Below are 7553 nucleotides of genomic sequence, written 5' to 3'. Positions count from 1 at the left end.
TGGGAATACAAAATATGATGCGGGAAAACTCTGGGCGGGGGTCAATTCGGGGGCTGCCCGATGCCTGACTGCGGCTGCCGCGCCGCGGGGGATTTTCGCTATAGTTCCCCTTGCTGCTGGCAGGCGGTGGATGGTGCGTGCCGCCGCCTGCGCAGCGGGAGAGGCGGCGTGTGTCCGATCAGCTCCAGAGAACACTGCTTTTAATACCGAAATGAGTCAGGATGTGAAAAATGGCGAAACAAGCAAGGTTCCCAGGCTGCGCTGCCGCTTGAAGAATCGGGTCTTTGCAGCGGTTTCGGCGCACTCGCCCTTTCCTCAAAGGCCCGCGGCTCATCAATGAGCCGCCGACGGGGCGGGGCGGGGCCGCGGAGCCGCTCCTGAGCCCGCGGCGCCACTCCTGGAGGGCCGGGGCAGCTGGGGGCCCGCTGTCTTCCCTAGGCGGAGCGTCCCGAGGGGCGGTGCGTGGAGCACAGCGCAGCCCGCGAGCAGTCACGGCACCTTCGGTTCTGTTATGTCCCGTAGACTCGCGTGTGACGGCTCAGGCAGCGTGGTGACGGACAGGCAATTAAGGCTGTCCCACCGAGATCTATGGATACATCACTTCAGGGGATCACATCTTGCCCCAGTTTAGCCGAAGGGTTGACAAGTCGTTCCTGCTTTGACCTCCCCGTGCCTCCAACCCGATCGGCTCCCTCCCGGTCTCCCTCCTGTAAAATGGGTCTGCTGCACCAGGGAGCCCACAGTAGTGCAGGGTGAAGGTGCTTAGTTCAGTGACAGCTTCCTATCTTTGCAAAGCTTTTATCTGCTAGGAAGAGGAAGCTTTAATGCTAATGGCAGTGGGAGAACTGGAAGACGAGTAATTCTGCTCTGTTCTGCACCCAGTGAGGTTTATATAAAGCAGAGAACAGGGCTGCTCAGATCCATCAGATTTTTTGACGTGGGTGGGGTTTTTGGTTTGGTTTGGGGTTTTTGGTGTTTTGTTTTGTTGTTATTAAGGATGTATTTGAAAAATGATGGAAATTAGCAGGCCAGAAGAAATACAGAAAGACGTCTTAGTGTCCACAACATAGCTGGACACTCTTGCCAGGTGTTCCAGATGTGACTGATGCAAACTCAAAGCTGATTAAAATCCACAAAATGTTGCTTTTGTCACTAATAACGGGAATGGTATTTAGACAGCACTGTTAGGATCTACTGAGTACTTTCCAGGGAGTTGTTTAAGATACTCTTCTGAGTGCTGCTCCACCAGTGAGTATTGCTTATGTATGCAGGGGACCTGATGCTGGGCCTGTTCTGTCCTCAATGTAGATGTAAGGATTTACTGAATCTGCTAATAAGGGTAGGTACAACTTAGTCTGTGACTGTAAATGTACTTTTCACTGAAGTGGTGTGGTCATGTTGCCTATAGTTTCCTACGGAGGTACAAACAAAACTCTGCATGATTATCTCTTCCTGCTTCTGTGGAAAACATTTTCCCATGTTGATTTTTGCAAATGCTTCAGTGTTCACTGAGACAAATCCAACATCTTCCCGATTTGGATGTAAATTTGCTGAATAAATGCAAAGAATGTCTATTATTGCTCTCAAGAGAACTGTTAATATGCATAATTTTCTTCTGAAAGGTTTTGTGTAAGACTACATTTCTTCACTGGTGACTCTGAATAAATACCTTTTTTCTTCTCAGACTGAAAAAAATAACCAAAACAAAACCAACCCACATCTGCTTTATAATAATGCTTAAAATTGCAAATAAAATGTATTTTACTGTGTTCTAAATAGAGAGGAAAATTATACCTCTGCTCCAGATTTAAAGATCAGTCATCCCCAACTCTGTATCTATAAACCCCACTAAAATCAGCGAGGTGTGTACATGCACTCCACTGGTGTTGCTTCATTCTTAATGTTTAAAGTTTAGCTAAACAAGAGTTATGACTCCACTATTTTATTTTCTTTCCCAAGCATCTGTAGCCTGAGGCAATTTGGTGTGTGAGGGTTCTTTATAAAATATCCTTGCCAAAGCCCTGAAGAAAAAGAAATTGCCCTTCTACATCTGAACTTAGAGATCATATGCCCTGGATATGCAGTAGCAGACGACTTCTTGTATTACGCTTCCAACTTCATTAATTAGTGATGTCTCTGAGCCTATTTATAGTAATTGCATCAACTGACAGAATAATTGTAAACAGTGTAACTGCATGTTCTGGTAATCTTTTACTTACACAAATTATATGCGTAATTTAATAAAAGTAATTATATAAATGGAAAATACACACTGAATTACATGATTTCCTGCACCTCCACTACAAACACAAACCTCAAAATGGAGTTAAAAGCATGCGAGGAAAGTTTCAAGAATCCTAGTTAAACATCAAACCCAAGACACGCTGTCTTCATCCTTCATGTTTTCATGTTGTGATCTGCTGCTTGGCTGGCGTGACTTGGGCTTAGTATTGCCAACCTTAGCTAACAAGGCATAACCAAATAGAAAAGGAATTGTAAAGGAAATTTAGCTGGAGAGAAAAAAAAAACCAAAACACTAGGATTTTTTTCAAAAGGACAGGAGGTAGTTGCATATATTCTTTCCAGACTTTGGAAAATCCCAGCAGCAATTTGTACTTCTGTGCTGTTCCTACTTTTTCTGAGTGTGTCACAGAATCTGCAAGGAATACTGTGAAACCGGTGCCTTACATGGTTACACATGCACCTCTCTTTTTTTGCCTATCACAAGTATTATAAATAGCCACCTTTCCTTCCCTCTGGTCTGAAGGCATCTCGGAATGCAAGAAGCATTTTTATAAATGTGTGTTAATGTGTGCTTTTTTGTTTGTTTGTTTGTTTAATTCTTGCGTTTCTCTCAGCTTCTGCACCGAAAATTAACAAGCAACTTTCACTTTTTTTAGTTTCACTTTTAGACTGCAGTTACTGTAGTTTCAAAGGCAGCTGTGGTATTTTTGTCAATGAAAATCGGACTTCTAAAATATATTTTGGACAGAAATATGTGCAATAATTACTGTTAACAAATTTGAAGCAAAAGAAAAGTGTGTGTTTTCCTTTAATTTAGGCTTCCTAAAATAGTTCCTCATAAAAGAAGATAAGGTTGATTAAAACTCTGAGGAGGGAAGCAGGAGGCTGGGGTTTAATGTCACTTGTATCACATACCAAGTCACTTAGAGCCACGTATGTAGCCAGATTCCTCTAGCTGTAGATATAAATTATGTTCAACAATGTGCATTGACATTTTTGTTCCAGTAAACTGTCTAGTCCATGCCAGCCAGCCTCATGGCTACACTTCTGGTTTTCTGCAGGGTATCTGCCTCAGGTAGCTGGATGTGTTGCTGCCCAGATTTGCATGTGCTCTAGGACTCCAAGAACAGCAAACACAAGTGTAAGTGGCAACCACCTGCCCTACTGAAAATGAACATTGTGTGGACCTTGATAGGGCCACAATAGATGGCAAACTGTAGACTAGCAAAAGTGGCTACCTCTCCACTATCATACTCTTGTTCTCTTGCATCCAGACTGAAAAGCCAGAGAAAGGGTAGTGAGCTGAGATGAACTGTTTCAGCACTTGGAAACTAAATCCTCCCTAGGCTAAGCATCCATGTGCTCAGAGAAAGAAGGTGCTCTGCTGGCTCCTACTCCAGCTGTATAGATGGCATGGCATAGCCTAGGTCTTCAGGTCTGCACATCTGTTTTCAGCACATGTGGGTGTAGATGCCTCTAGACCACACCTACCCTGAGATTATACTAGAGCACCTACACTGAAAACCCACTGTGTGTTCTGCTATAGAACTGGAGCAAGATGACAATGGTTCATACTTACCAGTTGATGATACTATTTTTTTGTTGTTTGTTTAAAGTGCAGTTTGCCTTAGCTCAGGCCAGGTAGCAATAACAATTCAGTGACAATGTTAGACTGAATCAACTGAAATTGTGTATCAAAGAGATTGCTAGCAGAATAAGAGATCTATCTCCTTTCTGGTGTAACATCTAGCTTTTCCTGATGGCAAAGTCTTGGATGATCCTGTCAGTTTAAAAGGTAAGAGAAAATCAAGAGGGATTTTTGCTGCTCCTGGGAGAAAACTCTAGGTCATAGCTATCTAATATGAAATTAAAGGAAGGGACATAACTTGAAATTAGGATCCTGAGTGACATTGCAAAGGTAAACATTACACTCTTTACCAGAGACTCTTTTTTTTCTGGTAAACCCTCTTTGTTTGTGTATAGCTTGGAAGGAGAGCAATGCCTGAGGCCTTCCAACTGCAAAAATAGTGTACTATAGGAACTGAACATATGTTGTACAAAAGCTACTTCATTTGTTCTGAAATGGCACAGCATAGTAGGTGCAAAATGAGGCTTAGGGCAAGTGATACCAGTTCCTTGGACACCAGCAGAACTGTATGTTGAGTCAGTTGTCCAAGTGCAGTGGACTCTGGTGTTCCGAGTGCAGGCTCCCATGATAACCAGCTCTTTTCCATGTAAAAACCTACATCACCCACAATGATTTAATGTGTTTGGTTTGTTGCTTTATTTTATTATTATTATTATTTTTAAGCACATCACTAACAATAATTTGTTGCATGTGCAGCTCCATCTTTTTCAGCCTGTACCAGGGTACTGACATTCAAAGTAACAAAAAATTAGCAACATGGTGAGGTATTGACATTGTATGTATTATCAGCATACCTGGAGCAATACATCCTTTCCACCTACTCTCATTGCACGACAGACTGTGATTTCATGCCTTTATTTTATTGCCAGCAACTTGTATTTCAAAGGCAAGTGTGGTGTTTATTTATTTATTTGAATGTGATAAATATATTAGACAAATTTGATTAATAACAGAGGAGAGGACAAATGAATGTAAACATAGGCAAATAAGTTTATTTTCTTAGGTGATTCATTTAAGCATACTAATATGTCAAGAAATAGCAATATGCCTTTCAAAATGATAAACTAAACCCTATTCACAAAAGAAGTGATTTGCTCTATGTACATGTTTACCTAGAAGGGTGTGGTAACTATAATGTATGCCTGGCTGGCAAGCAGTGAGGCTTTTGTTCTGTAGGTGCTTTTAAAAGTGTCCTCTGAGGGAGGTGCACCTTTGCACCAGTTTAACAGAGACTTCAGCCTGATGCTTCTCTCCCAGTTTTGCTCTTGCAAATGCAAAACAACTCCAGTCATGTTTAGTGAGGGCTATAGATATACCTGATTGTGCTTGAAAGCAGAGCTTAATCTATAAGCCATACTAGTGTAGTTGAGGGTGAAGACACCTAAAGGAGTTTAGCCACTTACTTGTGCTATGCAGACATATCAGTGGCCCGTGGACACCAATTGCTTACATTTACCTTTCTTTTTTTTTTCTCATGCCATTGGGGAGGCCTGGTTCCCCCTTAAAGCAGTCATTCTGGCCTGTTGTTCTACTGACTTGTTATGCTGGAAGGAAATACTTTTGATTTCCACTGGTTTAAATAAAAGCTTGGGCACACTTTTGTCAAGCCCATTGTCTGTAAAATTAATGAATTTCTGCTTGTACTGGAAGATAAGGAGATGTGTCTTTGTGGTCCTAACTCGCTGGTTGCAGTCTTTTCATACATGTCTCCTTTTGTAGGTTAACTTGTTATTGATCCTGTCTAACAGATTTGTCATAGACACACCTCATACACAAACCCCTGTTTCCCATTATCATCTAGATGGTAAAGCTTTTCATTTCTCACTATATTTGTTTTACATCCTCAGGCCTTATGTCACTCCTTTCTCTATTAATCAATAGGAGGTGACAAAAGACTAGTAAGAATACCATTCTTGTCAGGCCAAGAGAGAATTAATCACATCCATTTTTATACCTTGTAACTCTTGTTACCCGCTGTTTTTCAAGAGCTAGTCAAATTATATGCATTATGTATACAAATAAGGCTGTGCTCCTTGCTCTCTTCCTTGTGCCTGTAAGTTCTGTCACTTAATTCAGCTTCCTCTGCTTCACACTATTAGTATTGTAAGAATTTTGCTGGATCCTAACTAAATGCAAGACTAAGTGATTAATGGACTAGGTGATCCTTGAGGTCCCTTCCTACCTGGTACACTATCAAGCAATCACTGTGCTATTAATGAGTACTTTTGGCCAAAAAATTTTGTACATCCTGTTTGAAAATGTGTTCCCCAAATGTTTTTTTTTTAGCAAATGACTCTACAAATTGCATGTGATGTTGCATCAGCATTCACTTTCGTGCACTAGTTTTCCAGGGTCAGAAATGCTTTAGGGAGCTGCAAAAATATTTCCTGAGGCACCTTGTCAATTTCAACTCATGACAGTCAGGAAACTTGTGGTTTGAGAGCTCAACCAGATAGGAAAAGGATAGTCAAAAGTATTGAAAAGACTTACGCTCAGCTTTCTGAGCAGAAGACACCTCAACAGTGGTTGGGTGGTTAGTTTTCTTTAGGGCTTTGAGCCTGTATTTGGTTTACTTGTCAAGGTTAGCCTGAATATTAGCCTTGGTGTCTAATTATAAAAAGGAGTTGGTCCAGTGGACTGATGACATAATTTAGTAGAAAACTAGGTCCGTGGCCAGAGTGACTTGCTGGCAGTGCTCAGCTTTGGGAGCTCTGCTGTGCAGGAACTACAAAGATAAAGAGTGAAAATGAAAACAGCTTTAAAAGACAGGTGTCAAAGTGGAATTTTCTGTGCTTTCCTTCTTCCTTTAGTGAAGGCTAGTGAGTTATATAGAAAATGATACTTGGAAGGCTCTTTCATGTATTTCTTATTTAAATACCGTGGTGTTTTTTTGCCATGCACACTCTCACATGGGTAAAAGAAGCCATTAACTTTTCACATTTATGCTTCCAGTTCTTTCATTACATTCATGACTAATAATTACACTTTCTGGACACACTGGTGTTTGTGTCCCTATTCTTTAATGTTTTATTACTTCTGTTTTGTGCTTCCCATATGTTTCCGGGGAGAATTCCCTCCTTTCTTTTGCTAGTCATGTTTCTGCTTGCTCTTTCTGTGTATGCCAGCTAATAATGAAGTCTCTGTGCTTGTGCTTCCCCTCCTTATGGCACAATATGGTTTTTCTGCAGCTCTCACTTTTTGTGGAAAGTAGGCCATCTACTGTTGCTTTCTAGTATGGATTCCAGATTGCCTATCAAATGGCCTTATTGTGCATATTGTTTCAGAGGTGGACTTCACAAGAGCCTATCCTCCTGTTTACAGGCACTTCTTATTTTGTAGGCATATTATACGCGAAAGTTTCTGAAGCAAACTGAAATATATTTTCATTCCTTTTTTTTTTGCATAATAACCAATATAATTGGGTTGTTTGTTTGGCTGCCATGAAATAGATAGTGCTCAGTTCTGTTAATCTAAGAGTTTTTCCCAAATGGACATTTTTTTGTAATTATACATCAAGCACTTTTCCCCTTTCCATCCTTACTAAAGAGCAGGATATGCCCAGCCAATGATTTAAATAACTATTACTGACAGTTTTTGTCAGTTTAGCACATTTTTACTGTGTGGTGGTTGTAAATTTGTTATTTGGGTTTTGTGTGTGTTG

The sequence above is a fragment of the Dryobates pubescens genome, chromosome 6 (assembly GCF_014839835.1).
Source record: "Dryobates pubescens isolate bDryPub1 chromosome 6, bDryPub1.pri, whole genome shotgun sequence".
Classification (NCBI taxonomy): domain Eukaryota; kingdom Metazoa; phylum Chordata; class Aves; order Piciformes; family Picidae; genus Dryobates; species Dryobates pubescens.
This window is presented reverse-complemented; position numbering follows the sequence as displayed.